The 19,578-nt window shown below is 41.8% G+C and overlaps 1 protein-coding gene across 1 annotated transcript in view; it reads left to right on the top strand.

Moving 5' to 3' along the window:
* Positions 1-19,578, top strand: part of SYNPR (synaptoporin) — a 146,610-nt gene that overhangs the window by 13,564 nt on the left and 113,468 nt on the right. The window lies entirely within an intron of this gene.

The raw sequence follows: 19,578 nt of genomic DNA, 5'->3' as shown, positions 1-19,578 counted from the left end.
GGGGGGGAGCAAGGGGAGTGTGTGGGTGGTGGTGGCACAGCTCCAGAGATTCTTGGATGGAATTGATTACTTAGATTCTTTCTCATATGGCTTTTGGACTGGTTTGAGGACTGAAATGGCCTTTGTTGACCCACTGGATGACTTGAAAGGGAGATTGTTGGTGAGTGTGACCCTCTTGGTTCTTCTTTTCAACTTCTCAGTGGCATTTGACAACAGTGAACAAGGTTCTTCTGGGTAACTTTATGGGGGTGGGTATTAGGATTGTGGTATGGAACTGCCACCATTTATTTCTGACCACAAGGACACCCAGTGACCTACAGGATTCTGTGTGGTTCCATCTTGTCTCCTATACTGTTTTACATCTATAGCGTATCACTGGAAGAAGGCAGCAGAAGATTTAGGGGGTGGCATCAACAATATGCTGATGATATCCAGCTCTATCTCTTTTTTTACACATACGATCCTAGGGAGAAAATGGAAACCCTGGACTACTGTTTTTGAGAAGTACTGGGGTATAACAAGCTAAAACTCAATTCAGAAAAGACAGAAGTACTTGTGGTGGATGGGCCACCCATTTCAGGTTTAGGAGCCTATAGTTTGGAGGTGCTCCTTGGCATGGAGTTGCTGCTGAATGTGCAGGTTTTGAGGAGCATATTTTCTTGACTTCAGCTGGTACATCACTTACAGTCTTACCTGATGAAAGACGACCTTGCCCCCACTCACTCATTCCTTAGGTTAGACTATTGTAATGTGTTCTAGATAGGGCTTCCCTTGTAAAAGGTGTAAAAGCACCTGCCATTAGTGTAAAATGCTGTTGCCCAGGGTCTTGACTGGAATGAGGTGAGGATAACATATTATTCCATTTTCTTTGATCTTCTCTGTGTGCCAGCTTGTTTCCAGACTCAATTCAAGATCCTAGCTTTTACCTTTAAGTGCCTAAATATCAAGGTGATGTTCCCTCTTCGCAGTAACACTCCAGTACACTCAGCGTGATATTTACAGTCTTTATTACATATATACAAAAGAACAGCTACAGTTCAAAATCATGCATCTGAACCTATCGAGTCAGATTCAGGGAGTGGCTTTTTCGATTCTGGCACCAACAAAGTAGGCGTGGAAATCTCACGAGACGTCTATGATCTTTACGTTTCATTTCTCTCCTTGCCTGTGCTGATGTGAATGCTCCCCCCCTTTCTGGGTCTGAACTTCCTTCTCCCGGCGTTGGTGGGTTATAGGGCTCTTCACCATCTCTGACCCCCTGCTCCGCCTGACTACTCTCCGCCCCCTGTTTTGCTTCACGCCTCATTTCCCTGTCTTCCACTTCTGACAGTTCCTGCTCAGAACCCTCCCCTGCTACTGACGAAGCAGCGAGTTCTGGCTCTTCCCTGACACTAAATGATGTGGGAACCATAAGGACTGCCTTCTTCCATTTACTGTATTTATCATTTGGGGCCCTGACTTGCTCTCCTTAGCTGTCTGAGACCTACTGGATGGCAACAAGGAACAGGGTTTGGGTGTGTTATTGGGGTGGCAACACCTATCCTATGGAACACGTTTCTGGGTGAGATGAGACTCTTAATCTCAGGGTTGTGAGTTTGAGCCCCACATTGGACAAAAGATTCCTGCGTTACAGGGCGTTGGACTAGATGATCCTTGTGGTCCCTTCCAGCTTTATGGTTCTGTGATTCTATGATTTTCAGCATTTGGTTAAAATGTAGCTGTTTAGAATGGAGTTCAACCAAAGGACATTTCTCTCCTTGTTATATTAGGGTTGTTTCCTTTTCTGTGCATTCAGTTACGGCTTTTGAGGCTGCTTGGGGAGAGATAGGAGTTGTTTTGTGAATTTGGTTTCTATTGTTTGTATATTGCACTGTTTATGTAAGCCACTTCAAAGGGTTCTTTAAAAAAAGTTTTAAAGATTAATAAATAAATAAGTTCAAAATATGCATGAGAAGACAAATATTTTGAATGGGTCCTGGCTGTGTAAACAGAGTACACCATATGACATTATTTTCCCATCACATGAATCTCTGGTGGACAGTGGGACCAAAATTTAAAAAAAGAAATGTGACTCAGCCGGGTGGTGTTCAAGTCTGTGCTTGTGGTGTGGCTTTTTATCATGGTGCGTGAACCTGCCCCAAAGCTGCTGTAAGCCAAAGACACACAGAATTCACTTGTGTGCAAAGTAAGTGTAGTAGACAAGCAAGCTACACAGGTGTGGCAAAAGTTGGTGGCAGGACAATGAGACACACACCCCATTTTTGAAGCAAAGTGTGAGACCTTCCACCTCCTTATCTCATAGATTATTCATGCTGATTTACACAATTGCCCTGACTAATAATAAGGACATTGGCACCAGGATTAGGAAGAGACGTATGATTTGGGGTAAACATGTTTTTTTCAGTAGCTATTGGTATTATTCCTTCAGTTTGAGTTGAGTTTTTTGCTTGTAAAAGGATATACTCAGGGATTGTGAATTTCATTTGGTAAAGTGGAGTTTTGTTGCTTTTTAAAAAACTTTTATTTACAGTACAACCCCATGAACTTTTACTTGGAAATAAGTGTGCATCAGCTGGGAGCCCTAGAAATGTGTTGTTTTCTTTAGAAGTTACTCTTTCTTCCTAAGCCTTGAAATATCAGTTTTACTAATTTTTAAATAGTTTATTTCACCACTCGAACAAAACCTGACTGGCATGCAGCTTCTGTTTTGAATTGCTGTCTTTGGAAGAAAACATTAAACAAAAATAAAACAGGCAGAGGGCAGTTAGTGGATCAATCATTGGTTTCCTTTCATCTGGAGAAAACATCTTTCCTTTTCAGTGTTGCTTTCGTTCTGTTCTTTCTGTTCCTCTCACCCTCCTTAACAGACATTTCACTTTGTCTTGAGGCAGAAATTGCAAAACTCTTTAATGTATAGATAATGCTAGTGCTCTGTATTTATCTCTCCATCTGTAGCTGGAACTTATTTTCAAGCCTTACCATGGCAGTCTTCAGATAATCAAAGCTGATAAGCCTCAATTTTCAACATACATCAGCATAAGTAATGGGAGAATGAGGGCAAAACAGTACTCTAGGAACACAAATGCTCTGTTTGGGTCAATGTAAGTTGGAAAGAGCAAACATTCCAGACAACAAAAACAAAATTGGTTGGAGAAGATTCAGAGCTATATTTTTGTTGTATTCTGCAATTAAATGTATCACATCTAGGGCTGAGTATGTACTGAATGGGGAAAAGCATGTCCAGAAACTTTAGCTGGTCCAGAGTGGCACTCTGAGAGTGACTCAACATTTGGGTGGGACAGACAGAGGTCTAGGCCTGTTTTGTTTTCATTGAGTACATATTTGTTTTCAGACCAATTCGGGGGGGGGCTAGCTTAATCCTAAATTATTTAATTTATTAGATATCTAAAGGACCACCTCATCGCATGTATGCAGTCTTGTAGATGCAGGTCAACATCAGAATTCCTTGTGCCTCTGCATCACCAGTGAGTTTAGCAGGTTGGCACTTAGAGGCATGAGCTTCTTAGCTGTATCCCTTCATCAACATCTATTTCATCAATGTTTTTATTTCACTGTATTGCCAGTACTATTTCTAGAGGGGCTATTTCTAGAGGGTCTATGGGGACTGCTTCTATTGTTTTTTAACTTGAATACCATTTTCCACTTTGGTGTGTGTGTGTGTATCCATGTATGTATATGTATGTATGTATGTATGTATGTAAAGGCAGGATATAACTATTTTAATAAATTGATTAAATGCAGCACTTACTGTTTTTACAAAGATGTTTGCAGTGTCAAAATATGATGATTTTGATGATTCCTCCCAGCCTTCTTTGTAGAATATTAGTATATTTGTTAAATCAGACTTACTTTGATATTTGATATTACTTTGATATTTTGTAGCCAAATATGATTGTGTTAATCTACATTCTTTTTTGTGAAACAGTGTCAGGAATGTGAATGTGACACCCTGTTTACTATGTGATCCCTGATGGGATGAATTACCCTACCCTATTGGGAATTGAGTTTGAGTAGTTCATGTATATTCTTAGCGGTTTTGTAAGCTGCTCTGAGAGCCATTTTTTAGAAGGGTGGGGTATAAATGCTATACCAGCAGCAGCTATAGTGTTTGCTATGGTATATTTAATGCACCTTTTCAATAGAACGGAACAATCTTATTTCCCTTCCAACTGATGCTAACTTGGAGTGGCTAAGCCTCAGTGTCTTCTGCTTTGGTTCAGTTTGTATGTGTTTATGTTTGAGTAAGCCCAAAGAGTACATAAGGTGCTCTGCACTGCTGTAAAATACTTACATGTCTTGTCATAAAATGAAGCTGCTTACAAATCTATCTTTCCTTGAGTGCAGTACCTGTTTGGAAACCTTAATAAGCAAAGAGAGGATATGATGCTTTTACTTAACATTCTATTCATATATCCCGCCCTGCCCCCCCCCCCCGCCCTCCAGCAATTCTGTTTTCAATAGGTCCTATAAGGCACATAGGCTTTATGCTACATCCAGGCTATAACAAAACCCACTCTTCTGTCTGTTGTCCCAATGTACTTTCACACATCTCTGCAGTTATAGTAGCATGCAAAATAAGAAAGTGCCAGCTTAACCCAACTTTTTGATCTGCTGGTGTGGGGTTCTGTCATCAGCTTAATTTGTTTTTGCTTTGTTTAGGCATGCTTTTTAATAAGAAGATACAAAGCTGAAAATGAATGAACTGCAGCTAAAAGCTTATGTTCATTTTTCACATGGTCTAGTCCTCATCTGAAGACTGCAAACACAAAGCCATGCTTCCCCTGCCCGCCCCCCTAATATTCTTAAGAGGGTCTCTTCTCCAGTCTTCAGTGGATGGAAGCGGAGAGGCAGAAAATGGTCCTCCATTCCTTCCACTCTGTAGTTTTAATCTGTAGTTTTAATCTGAAATCTTAGGCGAAACTGCTCCCGCTAATGAAATTCCTTGTCGCAAAACACACCTAGAACAATGGGAGTTTTGAATCCTGCAGGATACAATATTTAAATATTTAAAAGTTTCTCAAACGAAACTATAACTGGAAAATGGTTCTGACCAGCAGATTACTGGACTGTGCCTCAATTTCCCTAATTTCTGCAATTATGTAGGTAAATGCCCACATTTGCTCAACAGGTGACCTTGCTTCCTGTTCTGTAGACTCTGCCTCTTTCCATTATTAGAGGGCTGCATTGTGGAACCTACAATTTATTTTGAAGGCTTACAGCTGTGTCTCTTGGTGAGAGCTGTAAACAAACATTTGCTGCCCTTACCTGAGCCTCTAACCCGTTGCATTTATATATTGTGTACTGTAACAAAAGTGAAGGGAGAACGGGTACCGCTGCCGATGAGTCATCGGGTGCTACTCTGAATCTTTTTACCTTTGTGTTGTTTCACCAAGAGACATTGCCATCGTTTAAAGCCTGAGAATAATGCTTGCTTTTTCACATTTTAATACTTCTTCACATTGCATATAATTAACTTAGGGAATTCGCAATCACAAGGTGGTTAGATGGAAACAAACTTGGGTGTCTCTAAAAAAGTTTTTATTTGAAATTAAAAAATGCAGATAAAACCAGTAAACACTTTTACTGGTCAAAGTCCATAGAGCTGTGTTGATCCCATAGGAGAAGAAGGCAGAGAGGCACACGAGACTCTTATCTGAACAAATTACTGTTGAAAATATATATAAGGTTTACAGTGACCCAGATCTTCTTCCTCAGGCAGAATGTTTGAGGGAAGAAATGAGAAAATATTTAGATATTTCTGTGCAGAGACTCCCCGCTGTGCCTGGCTTATCCTATTGTCTGCAACCCTTTCAATATTAAGATGAAGTTGATGCAGATCATGCTTAACTATATTAAATGTAGGACATATGCTGAAGCTTCAGGATATACAAAGGCTTCCTAGACCAAAGAAGTAAATAAAAATCTCCTTTTAGGTTTCCTTTTGGATCTGTTTGGCATTACTGGGTGCAGAGTTATGTCACACTAAGAGAATGCTGTAGTGGGGAAAGTTGGAGGGCACCCACAAATTTTAAAAAATGATGCGAGTCCTGTGTCACCCTGAAGACTAACAACATTAGAATGTGACCTTACATGGCCAAAGTTATGCCACAATACATTTGTTAAACTTAAAATGCCGGAAGATTCTTTGTTACATATTTTTTTGTAGCAAATTCCTTTAGAATTTGCAGATTCAAAGTTCATCAAGGGAATGTACATAAAGCTATTCTCTGATCATGACATTGCTAGCAGTTGTCTACACTTCCAGCTCAAAAGCAACTGAGAGGAAAGGCAAAGTGTCTGCGTATTTCTGTCAGCTTGAAACTTTTTGGTACTTCTCTCCTGTTATCACTTTTATACTTGTTTTGACTCAAGTGTGTCTCATGGACCCAACCTGGCTGAAGCACCTAAAGCTGCAAATATATTTAAACATGCCTGGGAGTAAGTCCTGTTGAACAAAATGGGACTTGATTTTGAGTAAACAGGCATAGGGCTGCACTGTATATATTTTATTATTTTAATTAAATTTGTATACCACCCTTCATCTGCAGATCCCAGGGCAGTTCAAAACAAAAAAATGCAATACAGTGGTACCTTGGGTTAAGAACTTAATTCGTTCCGGAGGTCCGTTCTTAACCTGAAACTGTTCTTAACCTGAAGCACCACTTTTAGCTAATGGGGCCTTCGGCTGTCACTGCGCCGCTGGAGCACAATTTCTGTTCTCATCCTGAAGCAAAGTTCTTAACCTGAAGCACTATTTCTGGGTTAGCGGAGTCTGTAACCCGAAGCTTCTATAACCCAAGGTATCACTGTATAAAAACCACAAAATAAATAGTAAAAACAAGAATAACAACCAACCAATAATTCCCCCTCTCCCAACACATTTAAAAGGGCATTGGATGTTAGATTCCACCTAAACATTAGGAAGAACTTCCTGACAGTAAGAGCTGTTCGACAGTGGAATTTGCTGCCAAGGAGTGTGGTGGAGTCTCCTTCTTTGGAGGTCTTTAAGCAGAGGCTTGACAACCATATGTCAGGAGTGCTCTGATGGTGTTTCCTGCTTGGCAGGGGGTTGGACTCGATGGCCCTTGTGGTCTCTTCCAACTCTATGATTCTATGATTCTATGATTCTAAGGCCTGGTTGAAGAGGAACATTTTTTGCCTGATGCCTAAAGGCATGTAACGAAGGCGCCAGACAAGCCTCCCTAGGGAGACCATTCCATGACCGGGAAGCCACTGCAGAGAAGGCCCATTCTCATGTTGCCACCCTCTAGACCTCTTGTGGAGGGGGCACATGAAGAAGGGCCTCAGAGGATGATCTCAGGGTCTGGGTAGGTCCTTGAGGTATTGCAGTCATTATACAGGTCAAAACCAGCACTTTGAATTGGGCCTGGGATCTTGAGGGGGCATATGACAATTTCTTTTTCAGAGGTTACTTTTCAAAAGCTCCTCACTGCTCACACACAAATTGGCCACCCTGTCAAGTATGATCTAGACTAGATGACCCTCAGAGTCACTTCCAACTCAGCAGTCCTATGATTCTATGAAATTGCCAGTTTGAAAGTCTCATGAGAGAGTTGTTGAAGGGGAATGTTGCCTGTAGATCTCATGAAGTGTTCTAATATAAGGGGTTCACAAATGCATGTAAAGTTTGCTCTTATTGTTCTTCCCAGATCCCAGTGTCAGTGATGGGGGTACAACAATATATGCTGCAAAGAAGGCCAAACCTTGGTTTGCCCATGCTCAATATCTTGAAGTAGGGCATGCCACTGTGTAAGTTTATATGTCTCAATTGATAGGCCAAGATATTATCTATCTATCTAGCTATCTATCTATCTACCATATTTTTCGCTCTATAACACGCAGCAGACCATAAGACGCACCTAGTTTTTGGAGGAGGAAAACAAGAAAAAAAATATTCTGAATCTCAGAAGCCAGAACAGCAAGAGGGGTCGCTGCGCAGCGATCCCTCTTGCTGTTCTGGCTTCTGGGATAGCTGAGCAGCCTGCATTCGCTCCATAAGACGCACACGCATTTCCCCTTACTTTTTAGGAGGGAAAAAGTGAGTCTTATAGAGCAACAAATATGGTATCTATCTATCATCTATCTATCTATCTATCTATCTATCTATCTATCTATCTATCTATCTATATCTATCTATCTATCTATCTATCTATCTATCTATCTATCTATCTATCATCTATATCTATCTATCATCTATCTATCTATCTATCTATCTATCATCATCTATCAATCTATCTATCTATCATCTATCATCTATCATCTATCATCTATCATCTATCATCTATCATCTATCATCTATCTCCCTGCCACTTCTCGCTGTGGGGACTCACTGTGATTATTTGAGGAAGGACAAAAAATCAAAAATATATTTAAGATATTGAAATAATACGGTGAACTCCACAGCTTTTATGGATGAGCACCACGGAGTTCCATGTTTTGTTGTTTTCCAGCACCATGAATTAACTATGCACATCCTCTAAGTACATTAGAACCTCCAAATCCCTTCCCTTCTTTTGGTCTATGGGAAATTTTGCTACAGGTCTCTGCCAAGAGCCCTGCCAATGAGCTCTGATTTATTAGTCATTACGATTTGAGTCCAGTAACCAAGGATTCAACAGGCAAAGCATAAGAAACAGAAATTTCCATTTGGATATAAGGGATCTGGCCTAAAGATCTACCATTCTAGGGATGCTAAAATATAAACAAAAATGACGATTATATTACTTATACTCCACCCAAGTGGCTGGGTTTCTCCTTATTAGAACAATGTATTAATATAAAGAATAGCATGCAATGTATTTTCTAACCTTTTTTGTGATACTCATTCCCTGCCTTTCAAAAGATTTTATACAAGATGAAGGATGTCACGGGAATGTCAAACATTCTTCATCTTCAGGTTTTCTCTTTTAGTCCAGGTACAAATGGTCACAAAGTGTTTTGCAACAAAACGTCCATTTTGGTGTAGTAGAGAGGACCACCCCCCCCCACTTTCTCTAGACTTGCTGAATTAGGCGTGCAGTGCCAACTGTGAAATTGTGTTGCAACATCTGTGAAAAATCTGTGATGCCCATGTTTAATTTTTTAAAAAATTGTATTCAACTTTTCCCCTCAATAAAAATAAGCATTACCTGAAGTTCTGCGCATAGCAAATGGCCAGCTCTGCAGACTAGTAGAACTGTTGGCCTGTCAGTCTGGTGTTTATTGCAGAAGAAATACCTGATGTAGCAGGCAATCCTGTAGAACACTGAGTTTGAAGTACATGATTGTAGACTTAAAGTACAGAGGAGGTGGGAGGGGAGGGGAAGTGGAAGAAATGTCCTTCCAAATTTCCAAAAGAAAATTACTTGAGATCCTGTTTACCTAAGAGAAGGGTTTAAAGCAGTGCTTCACTGTGCATCTACATTTCAAAAGAATCTTCTTTCGGTGTTTTCTGTCCTTCCAAAATCCGCTTCTTTACTTGCTAAGTATTAACTGCAGCACTAATATGCATTTCTGCAGATGAAGCGAATCCATAATCATCTTCTTTTTTTTAAGTTGAAATTTTTACACTTTTCTAAATTCAGTACAAACTATGCGGTACAGTGCAAACTTATAAGAGTACAGCAGCAACAGAACAAGGAGGGGTTGTTAAAGGAAAGAAAGTGGGGGGGGGGCACAGGAAAGCGAAATGAAAACCTGGTAATGCATGTCCAAGCATTGAACATGCAGCAGATGCATAACAAAATGTAGAGCACAATATTCAGGAAATTAATGTAAGGAAGTTGCAGGAGTTAATGTGTTGTGATTTTTCTAGCAAAAGCACCCAGTGTGCAAACCAGGGCCAGTGAGGAGTGTGGTCTGGGGGAGGGTTCAATGAATCCTAAAATTCTTCACCCCTTCCTTCGCTGATGCTAACAGTTGTGGAAATGAATTGTATCACAGCAGCAGGCTCCTCCCCTGATCTAGGTGCATTAGCTTACCTTCCAACACTCCACATGAAAATAGGAACATTCTGTTGGGTGCCGTATGTGCAAATGATTCTCTGTATATGTGGCCCTCCAAATGCTATTGGATTCCAACTCCCGTCAGCGCAAGGCAGTATGTCCAATGGGAGTTGGAGTCCGATAACATCTGCAGGGGCCACAGGGCCTCCCCCTTCTAGTGAAGATGCAAGTGGCAGAGGATGTGTGGGAGGAGGCCTTACTGCAGGGCCTGCAGCGTGCCTGAGCCACGTGTCTCTCCTGGGAGTGACATGGTGGCTTGGGCGCCTGCAGGCTCTGCGCTCCCTGAAACAGCAGCGGGGGACTTGAGTCTGACCTCCGCTCTCCCTCAGCCACCCTACAGCTGAGGGGGAGGCAGCAAAAAGGCTCCATGCAGCACACCCCGCCCCCATGGACAGCTCACCCCACCCTGGTTGCAGGATGCGCGCACTGCTCCCGGCAGCTGAGCAGCTAGCTACGCCACTGTCTAGAATGATTTCCCATCTGCACAAACCTGCAGACATATATTTTTCATGCAGACAGAATCTGTTGGTGGTATACACTATGGATGGTCCTTCCCCCAACCAATCCCACTGCAATTGAACCACAGCTGGAGCCAAGTGCAAAATAGAGATTTTGATTGGAGGCCCATACTTAGAATTAAGGAATAGTGCACCTTTGATAGCATCTCAGTCCAGGAATCTCTGCCCCACCACCCAGTACTAGAACTGAAACAATCCTTCCACACAAAAAACTGTTTCTGGTTCCCACCCAACCCCACTTTCTTCATTGCACAACCTAACGGGGGATGGGGAGAGTTCTTGCTATTATTAAATAACCAGGAGACAGAAATCCTTGGTGATCTACTGCAAACCACCCAGAGATCTAGTGTGTAGACCCCCATCCACACACTATGAATGAATTTTTCGTATATAAATTGATAGCTCACTATAAAGAGAGACCTGCATCTGCAAATGAAGCACAAACCTTTCCCGTTCCCCCAGCTGCCACCATTTCCCCCTACTTCACTGCAGCCCTTTCCCAGGATACCCTTCTCTCATCCTGACACAGCTGAAATATTACAGGCTGGGAAAGGATATTAAAACTTACTGCAACAGCAAGGCAGGGAAAGGCACTTCATTATTAGTTTACTGTGACCTGTGTTTATACATGGAGCTGAAGGTGGCATTCATGGTTCTCCCTGTCATCACAACTACGTGAAGGAGGAACAAGGGTTCTTTAAAGCCCTTCAGGGGAAATTTCAGTCATTGCAGTTATTGTCATTATCTTCACTCCCTCTGCTTAACACATTTATATCACAAGGTTCTGTATGCATTTCTCGCCCTCACTATTTTATCCCCACGGTAACCTTAGGCTGAGAGACAGTACCTGGCCAGCAGTCATTCAGTGGGCTTCATGGCTGGGGGGGGGAGAGAGAATTGAACCCTGATCTCCCAGGCCCCTCTAACCACTATACCACCCTGGTTTTGCCACCACCAGCCACTTTGTGCTTCGTCCTCACCCCTGCTTTAGACATGACTGGAAGAGGTGAAAGCTTGCTGTAGTCAGGTGCAGTTAGATTCTGAATTTCTTGGCCTCTTTCAAAGTACAGTACTCTTTATCCAGTTGCTCCTTTCTGGAATATTTTTTAAAAGAGAAATAGTTCTCACTCGGCCCTTTTTTTACCTGATAAGAGTCTCATTACATCAAGAGTTTACAGAGCCCTTTTGAGAATTACTGCTCCTGTGGGAGATACATTAGTCCTACTTTCTTCATTATTCTTTCACTCTAGGTATTAAGGCATTCTTTCACACACACCCTTTTAACAGCTTAGTAAGATTTGCCTGTTCAGTTTATTTTAAAGTTTTAAAATGAGCTGCAGTAACCCATTTCAGTAGCTTTCCCCAGAGGTCCCTCGCTATATTGCTTTCTGAATCTCTGTGGGAGAGTTGGTGGAGTTGTCAGATCATTAAAGCTTTTAAACTCAACTTAAGTTTCCTTTCCCAGGGAATTCTAGTGCCTCTTGTACCCTACGAAGAGAGAGCACACCTTCTCAAGGAAAAGGATCTGCCTATGTTTAGGCTGGAAAAGAGGAGACTGAGAGAGGATATGATAGTCACCTTCAAATATCTCAAGGGTTTTCACATGAAAGATGGAACAAGCTTGTTTTCTCTTCTCCAGAGGGTAGGACTTGAATCAATGGCTTCAAGTTACAAGAAAGGAGATTCCAAATAAAGGGGAATTAGACAAGTTCAGTGGCTAGTAGCTATCAAGGGCTACTAGCTGCAATAGTTAGCTTCCACCTCCACTCTTGAAGGCAGCTTGCTCGTGAATACCAGTCTCTGGGAATCACAAAGTAGGGAGAATATTGTTGAATGTGCGTTGCTTGCAGGCTTTCCATCAGCATCCCACCATCCACTGAGAAACAGGACTAGATGAGTCTTTAGTCTGATCCAGCAGGGCTCCTCTTATGTCCTTACATAACCCAATTATTTCAAAGCCTCGTTCTATTCTGTGTTTTACTTTCAGTATTCAGTATAACCTTCTTCATCATTGGTCCAGACTTGCTTCATGTACAGTTAGGGCGCTGATTTTTCTATCATGGTTGGAGTTGGTATGTCCAGTGCAGGAGAGGCTGAACTAGTGCAGATGGGAATTGAGCTGAAAGAGCAGATAGCCTCTTGCACACTGTGCATTTTTGAGGGGATAGCTACTAAGAACTGTCCTGGGCAAAATACTGGTACTGTCAGGTGTATTGTTGCCTATGGGAGCCATCTCGTTGACTCCTTTGCTAAGGTCTCCTTACACACAATCCCAACAATCATCACTACTTCTTAACTCTCACAGATTTCAACAGGAGAGCGTCAAGCTGAAGTTTAACCCTCCAACATAAAAGTTGCACCTTGAAAAACCTTAAACATGGCCCTTAAAAAGGTAAAGGGCCCCTGACAGTTAGATCCAATCGTGAACGACTCTGGGGTTGTGGTGCTCATCTCGCTTTACTGGCCGAGGGAGCCGATGTTTGTCCACAGACAGTTTTTCCAGGCCATGTGGCCAGCATGACTAAGCCGCTTCTGGCGAAACCAGAGCAGCACACGGAAATGTCATTTTCCTTCCCTCTGGAGCAGTACCTATTTATCTACTTGCACTTACGTGCTTTCGAACTGCTAGTTTGGCAGGAAACATGGCCCTTAGTATTCCTAAATTGAACAGCAGAAACAAATAAGGCTGGAAGTCTATTCAGAACTGCAGAAAGCCCAACTCCTCACAGTGGGAGGACACTTGTGAAACATGTACCGAGGCACAAGGTACAAAATAAGCTTTGTATCTCCTTATCTCTTCCCTAAGCCATCAGCTGCACTGGCTGCCTGTTTTCATCGAAGGACGTTTGTGTGTGTGTGTTTTCCACTTCAGTTGCCAAAAAAAGAAATAGTTAAAATAAGTTAAATCACCTATTTTTGTACTTCTGAAGAGACCAGTTAAATAAGAGCCTCTTGCTGACTGAAAATCCAAGAGTGTGCCAGACCTGTGCGATTAAGACCATATGTTTCCTAGGTGATAAGCTCTTCATTCCACACACACACACCCTTCCCTGCTGGAAGACTTTTGAAATAGGGGAAAGGAAGATTAATCCTCCCTCCTGAGAGAAATAAGAGTCCGTTGACTAATTTTTTCAGCATTTAGATGTTATAATTATGCATATTGATTCACCCACTTTTGTTTCTTCACTATATAATGAAACAATTAAAGGGGGAAAACTTCAGTGAAGCGTTTGAAATCTGACTCTGTGCTGTTCTATCAAATGAGTTCTTTCAAACCTGATATCCATTATGTGAAGGCATGGGGAGAAATGACCACTTACCATGCACACACAGAACCTTTTTTGAAAACCATCTACACAATTAAACAAAGTTCTGGCAGCCCAAGGCACTACTTTATCCTATAGTGGCGCCTTCCCTGTAGAACACCCTCCCACCAGATGTCAAAGAGAACATCAACTACCAGGCTTTTAGAAGACATCTGAAGGCAGCCTTGTTTAGGGAAGCTTTTAATGTTTGATGTATTTTAATATTCTTTTGGAAGCCGACCAGAGTGGCTGGGGAAGCCCAGCCAGATGGGCGGGGTATAAATAAATTATTATTATTATTATTATTATTATTATTATTATTATTATTATTATTATACACAGCATAATTCGTTTTACCTGCATAAATGTTGCACTGCTGGTTGATGAGATGTAAAGTCTGTGCCTTTTGCAAGGTTTGCTTGTACTGTAGAGGCACTGGTCTTTGGGAGGTCACACCCCAAAAGAAATAATTCTAACACTGGGAAGTCAAAAGGCATTGGTCCCATTACCCACCCACTGTTTACAGCCCAGCTATTGCAAAAATGTCCATTCATTCCTGCTTCCTGCTTCCTGTTCTTTAACAAATTACTGTTTTTATCCCATAACTGCTAAGCTTACACAGAAGTGGTGTACACAGAAGTGGTGAGGAACTTTGTCAAAAGCCTTTTGAAAGTCCAAGTAAATAATGTCTATCACAGGACTGTCCAACTTCGAAATGAGCCATTGCTTCCTGTTGTAGGCACAGCACATCTTATTCTGATTCAGAAACAAAGCAAACATTTTAGAGAAATGTGTAACCTTAAAACACATTTTGAGAGGTGTTTTCATCCTGCAGCAGCTGCAGATATATCTTAACATTGATAACGGCTCTCCAAAATGTTAACAAAATATATCTTTGTTATACTATTCTCATTTTTTTGACTTGGTATAGTTTTTATTAAGGGACACGGGTGGCGCTGTGGGTTAAACCACAGAGCATAGGACTTGCCGATCAGAAGGTTGGCGGTTCGAATCCCCGCGATGGGGTGAGCTCCCATTGTTCAGTCCCAGCTTCTGCCAACCTAGCAGTTCAAAAGCACGTCAAAGTGCAAGTAGATAAATAGGTACCGCTCTGGCGGGAAGGTAAACGGTGTTTCCGTGCGCTGCTCTGGTTTGCCAGAAGCGGCTCAGTCATGCTGGCCACATGACCCAGAAGCTGTACGCCAATAAAGCGAGATGAGCGCCGCAACCCCAGAGTCGGTCACGACTGGACCTAATGGTCAGGGGTCCCTTTACCTTTACCTATAGTTTTTATTGGATCATTGGCTGATTTTGGATGCTTACAACAGAAGACTGACAAGAGTCACTTAAATTACTAAAGGGGGTGGGTGGGTTGTATTTCTGCCTATCACCCTCTCTCTGTAGTTTCCAAAAGGCCCTCCAATCCCCAAGAGCCAGTGTTCAGGGAACTGCAGAAGAAAGGAAAGTTAAGATCCAAATCAGAATGTTCCTGCATTGCAGTTTGTTTGGACTTTGGGTCCCTTCTAACTCTACAATTCTATGTTTACCTTACAATGTGTGTTTTGGGTTTCACAGAGTTGGATACTCATGTTTCTCAGAGTTTCTCAGTCCTTCCTTTATAGCATTCAGTTGTTTTCCTATTTCCAATGCACATCTGCTTAAACGTTTCCCCCTACCACTCCTATGGGAAAATTTTGTCAGCTTGTATACAAAGTTCAAATGTATGCTTTCTGTTTGATGGTTTGTTTGCATGCCAACACCATTATTGCTACAGGAGTAGGAATTTGATTTCAGGTGGAGCAGGCATAGGCAAACTTGGCCCTCCAGTTGTTTTGGGACTACAATTCTCATCACCCCTGACCACTGCTCCTGTTAGCTAGGGATCATGGGGGTTGTAGTCCAAAAACATCTGGAGGGTCGAGTTTGCCTATGCCTGGGGTAGAGGTTTGGTTCAGGAGGATGGCATGAAACAACTCTTGATGAACAGTTCAGCATATGTACACACCCCGCTATTAGATGAAACTCAAAGTTCCAGATAACAGAGGCACATCCTATTGCATAACACAGTGGACAAAGCAGTATTTCTGAAATACGGTAATTATCAGTTCATGTCCCAGAGGCGGATTTAGGGCAGTGCGAATGGTTCTGCTGCACTGGATGCCAAGCCTAGGAGGTGCTGGAGAGCATCGCAACTATGACATAGTGAATTGAGCAGAACGAAAGGCCCTCATGCAGGGTGCCACTGAAATTTTAAAGACCAAAGTCTGCTTTTGTGTGTCTCTTATGGCTATCCAGCTTGATCATCTGTGTTCATGAAGGCCATGGGGTGGGATGAGGAAGCACCACCTTGTTTTTTTGTGGCAATGTAAGTCTCCTTGAAGTAAAAGATCTGATGTGAATATAAACTGGGATTTTTCTGCCAACTAGTGTTTGGTGAAGCTTGCAGTAATATTTGTTTCTGTAAGGTGATGCTATTGTGTAAGCCGATTAGCCTTTTGCTGGGGTGAATTAGGCTTTGATTGAGCTCTTTCGGGCATACTCATTGTATGTCGTGCATATGACTCATTGAACACACCAGAATTATTTCTTGTGCATAATTACTAAATGTTTTTGAAGAGGAGACACCCATCCTCCCACTTGCCCTTTCAGCCCTCCATGAACAGTTGTAGGGGCCAATAAAGCAAGAGGGATTGGCTGTTCTTTATGAATCAAGCTGTTTTTCTGTTTTAAAAAAAAATCATTTTCATGCTTCAGAGACTGAATATAATGATAGTCACATTGCATGTAAGCTACTCTCTCCCCACCACGTTACACTAAAAATAAAATAAAAAATGACAAGCATTTTAGGAGCAGTAACCTAGATGACAGTGGAGTAATGATCTACACTTTTGTTGTGGTTTGTTTACTTAATAACCTGCCTTCCTGAAACCAGTTCCCTAGACACAATTCAACCTCTGTCTTGCCTACATGTCCAAGTAGTTAAACCCAATGATAAGTGAGTCGAAAGCAATACAAAAAAATCCTTTGAGGGACTTTTGAGTTCATTTTATATTGGAACAAATACAGTGGTACCTCGGGTTAAGTACTTAATTCATTCTGGAGGTCCGTACTTAACCTGAAACTGTTCTTAACCTGAAGCACCACTTTAGCTAATGGGGCCTCCTGCTACCGCCGGAGCACGATTTCTGTTCTCATCCTGAAGCAAAGTTCTTAACCTGAAGCACTATTTCTGGATTAGCGGAGTCTGTAACCTGAAGCGTATGTAACCTGAAGTGTATGTAACCTGAGGTACCACTGTAACCATGTCAAGTTTGAATATTATGAGAGTGGTAACTGCCCAAATCAGGTTGCGCTATATAAATAAGTTAAAATGTTAGCCATCGCATGATGAATCATGCTTTAACTGCTTGATACTTTAATATTTTGTCTGACATTTTTAATAAAACACATGCAATTATATTTAATGCAAAAAGATGCATACATGCATGCAAAAGACTGCGACTGCTGGCATTTCTTCAGATTTACCAATGAATGTTACAGTTTCCTGGCTTTCTAACATCATAAGGCCAGTGTCTCTTGCATTGTGTAAGCAATGATTTACTCTTGGTGATGATGCTTTGCAAAAGGATGGCAATTACTGATTCACACCTGGCTTCACAAACACAGATACCCAAAAGGTAATGGTTTTTACTACATTGTATATTTGAAATAATTAAGGATAGCTTATTCTCACTTGTTCCTAATTCTGTCATTATTCAGAACTAAAGATGCTACTGGTGCTGGAAGCCTACAGCTGCAGCAAAGATGCATAGGAAACTGATACCTCATATGTGTCTGCTATAAATAATGACAAATGGCTAGGCAGGAATCAGTAACTGCTTCTTGATGGCAATTTGGTGCCATTTCATTTTACTTTTTTTTTCAAAATTGGATTTAAGGGGCTATGGCTGAGAAAAAGAAATCCTTGCATAAGAATGAAAAGGACTAAAATGTTTTTTGTTGCTGGCCAGCACCCAAGTTCTGCCAAAGATGAGCTTTGGTACCTGCTTGAGACAGGCTGCCTCATCATATCTAATGGTAGGACCGGCCCTGAGTACTATGATCTGCTGTGCTGAACACTTGACTCATCTCATCTCCTTGCACTATATGAGAGGTACCTTGCTGCTGTTCCAAGACAGTGATCATCATTCTGTACAAGTGCTGGAGAAAAGCTTGTCTATTATTCTGGAATTATTTTATTTTGCAGGGTTGAAGTGGTGGTTAAGAAACACTGGTGTGGAAGGACAGTCTTTCCATTTAGAGCTGATGAAATTTTACACTGTTGAATAGTGTTTTTTTACTGTGCAGTTTGTTGGACTGAGGAGTTCTTGGAAGCAAGTGGGACATAGATGGTAACTCTTCCCCACTTGCCAGATGCCACTTAATTTATTGCAGTCAAAACATTGGCTTGCACCACCACAGGGTAAGCCTGCATAGGTTTTGGCTAGATTAGGGCTAGATTGTAATTTGCAGCTCACAATGGATGAATATGAGTTCTCTCAAGTTAAGTACCTGTCATGGACTGGTTGGACACAGAGGAGGTGGGAGGAACTAGCTCAGGAACCACCAAGGGAAGAAGGCTCAGAGCCTGGGGAATGGTAGTGGAAGAATGATGAAGGGTTAAAGGGAAAAGACTGGGAAGAGGAGATGTTGGTAACTTAGAGGTAACAGGACTTAGTGAGCTGGGAGAATCTGTGGCAGAGAGAAGTCCAGAATCAGAAACTGAAGCTGATACATGGGAGGAGGGAGGCCAGGAGTCAGAGATGTCTGACTGGTGAAGAGTTACAGGTGTCTCCCCCTTCTGCCTCAACAAGTCTGTCTCCCAGAACCAGGAATGGCATGAAAAGGGCAGAGGAGAGGTTGGCTGCATGGAGGCACAGTCTCTGATTGCCCTGGAGAGGAAAGGAGTTAGATGGTTGTGGGGAGGCAGGAACTTTCAGTCTTGGCAACTGACTTTCATGGAGTAAGGCCACTAGGAATGAGCTGCTGTGCTCTTAAGGCCTGACACTCGGCCAAGTCTGTGGAGATTGTATTTTTTGCTACTAAAGAGTTAACTCCAACTTTGAGCTGTGCGATTGCTGCCCAGCAGGCTTTGTGACAGTACCTAAGTTCCAGTCACAGGTGAGGTCAGATGCACATGTGTAGCATGCTCCCTGTCTTTCTGCCTGCTTTCAAATTTTCTATAGGTTTTGGTGGCTAATAAACATCTTTTTCTGACAGGTGCTTGGAGGAGAGACCTTATTGCTGCTGCTATATTAGCAGTAGTTATTTAGTGATTTATTGTTACATGTTTTTAGAGGATTGTGTTGTTTTACTTGATTTTATGGATTATTATTTTATTTAAAAAATCTATTTGTTTTGTTGTAAACCTCCCTATGGCTTGCGCAAAGGGTGGCATATAAAAAAAAGATACAAATTAATAAATAAAACACTTGAGCAGTAAAAGCTTGATAGAGAAGGACAGTGAGAAATATGAACTATAAATGTTAACTGGAAAAGGCTGGTTTAGCAGCTGTGTGTACCTTTTCTCTATGTATGAATGAGAGAGAGAGAGAGAGAGAGAGAGGAGAGAGAGAGCCCTGATTACGAAAGGCTAGGTAGCAGCTGTGATGCACTTTGGAGAAGGATTACCAGATGGTTAAGTGATTAACTTGTCTCCATGGAGATCACAGAAATAAAACCAAATCTCAG

Source organism: Podarcis melisellensis, assembly GCF_964234715.1.
Source record: "Podarcis melisellensis genome assembly, chromosome: 2".
NCBI classification, from domain to species: Eukaryota; Metazoa; Chordata; class Lepidosauria; order Squamata; family Lacertidae; genus Podarcis; species Podarcis melisellensis.
The sequence above is the reverse complement of the archived record's forward strand: the minus strand, read 5'-3'. Positions and strand labels throughout refer to the sequence as shown.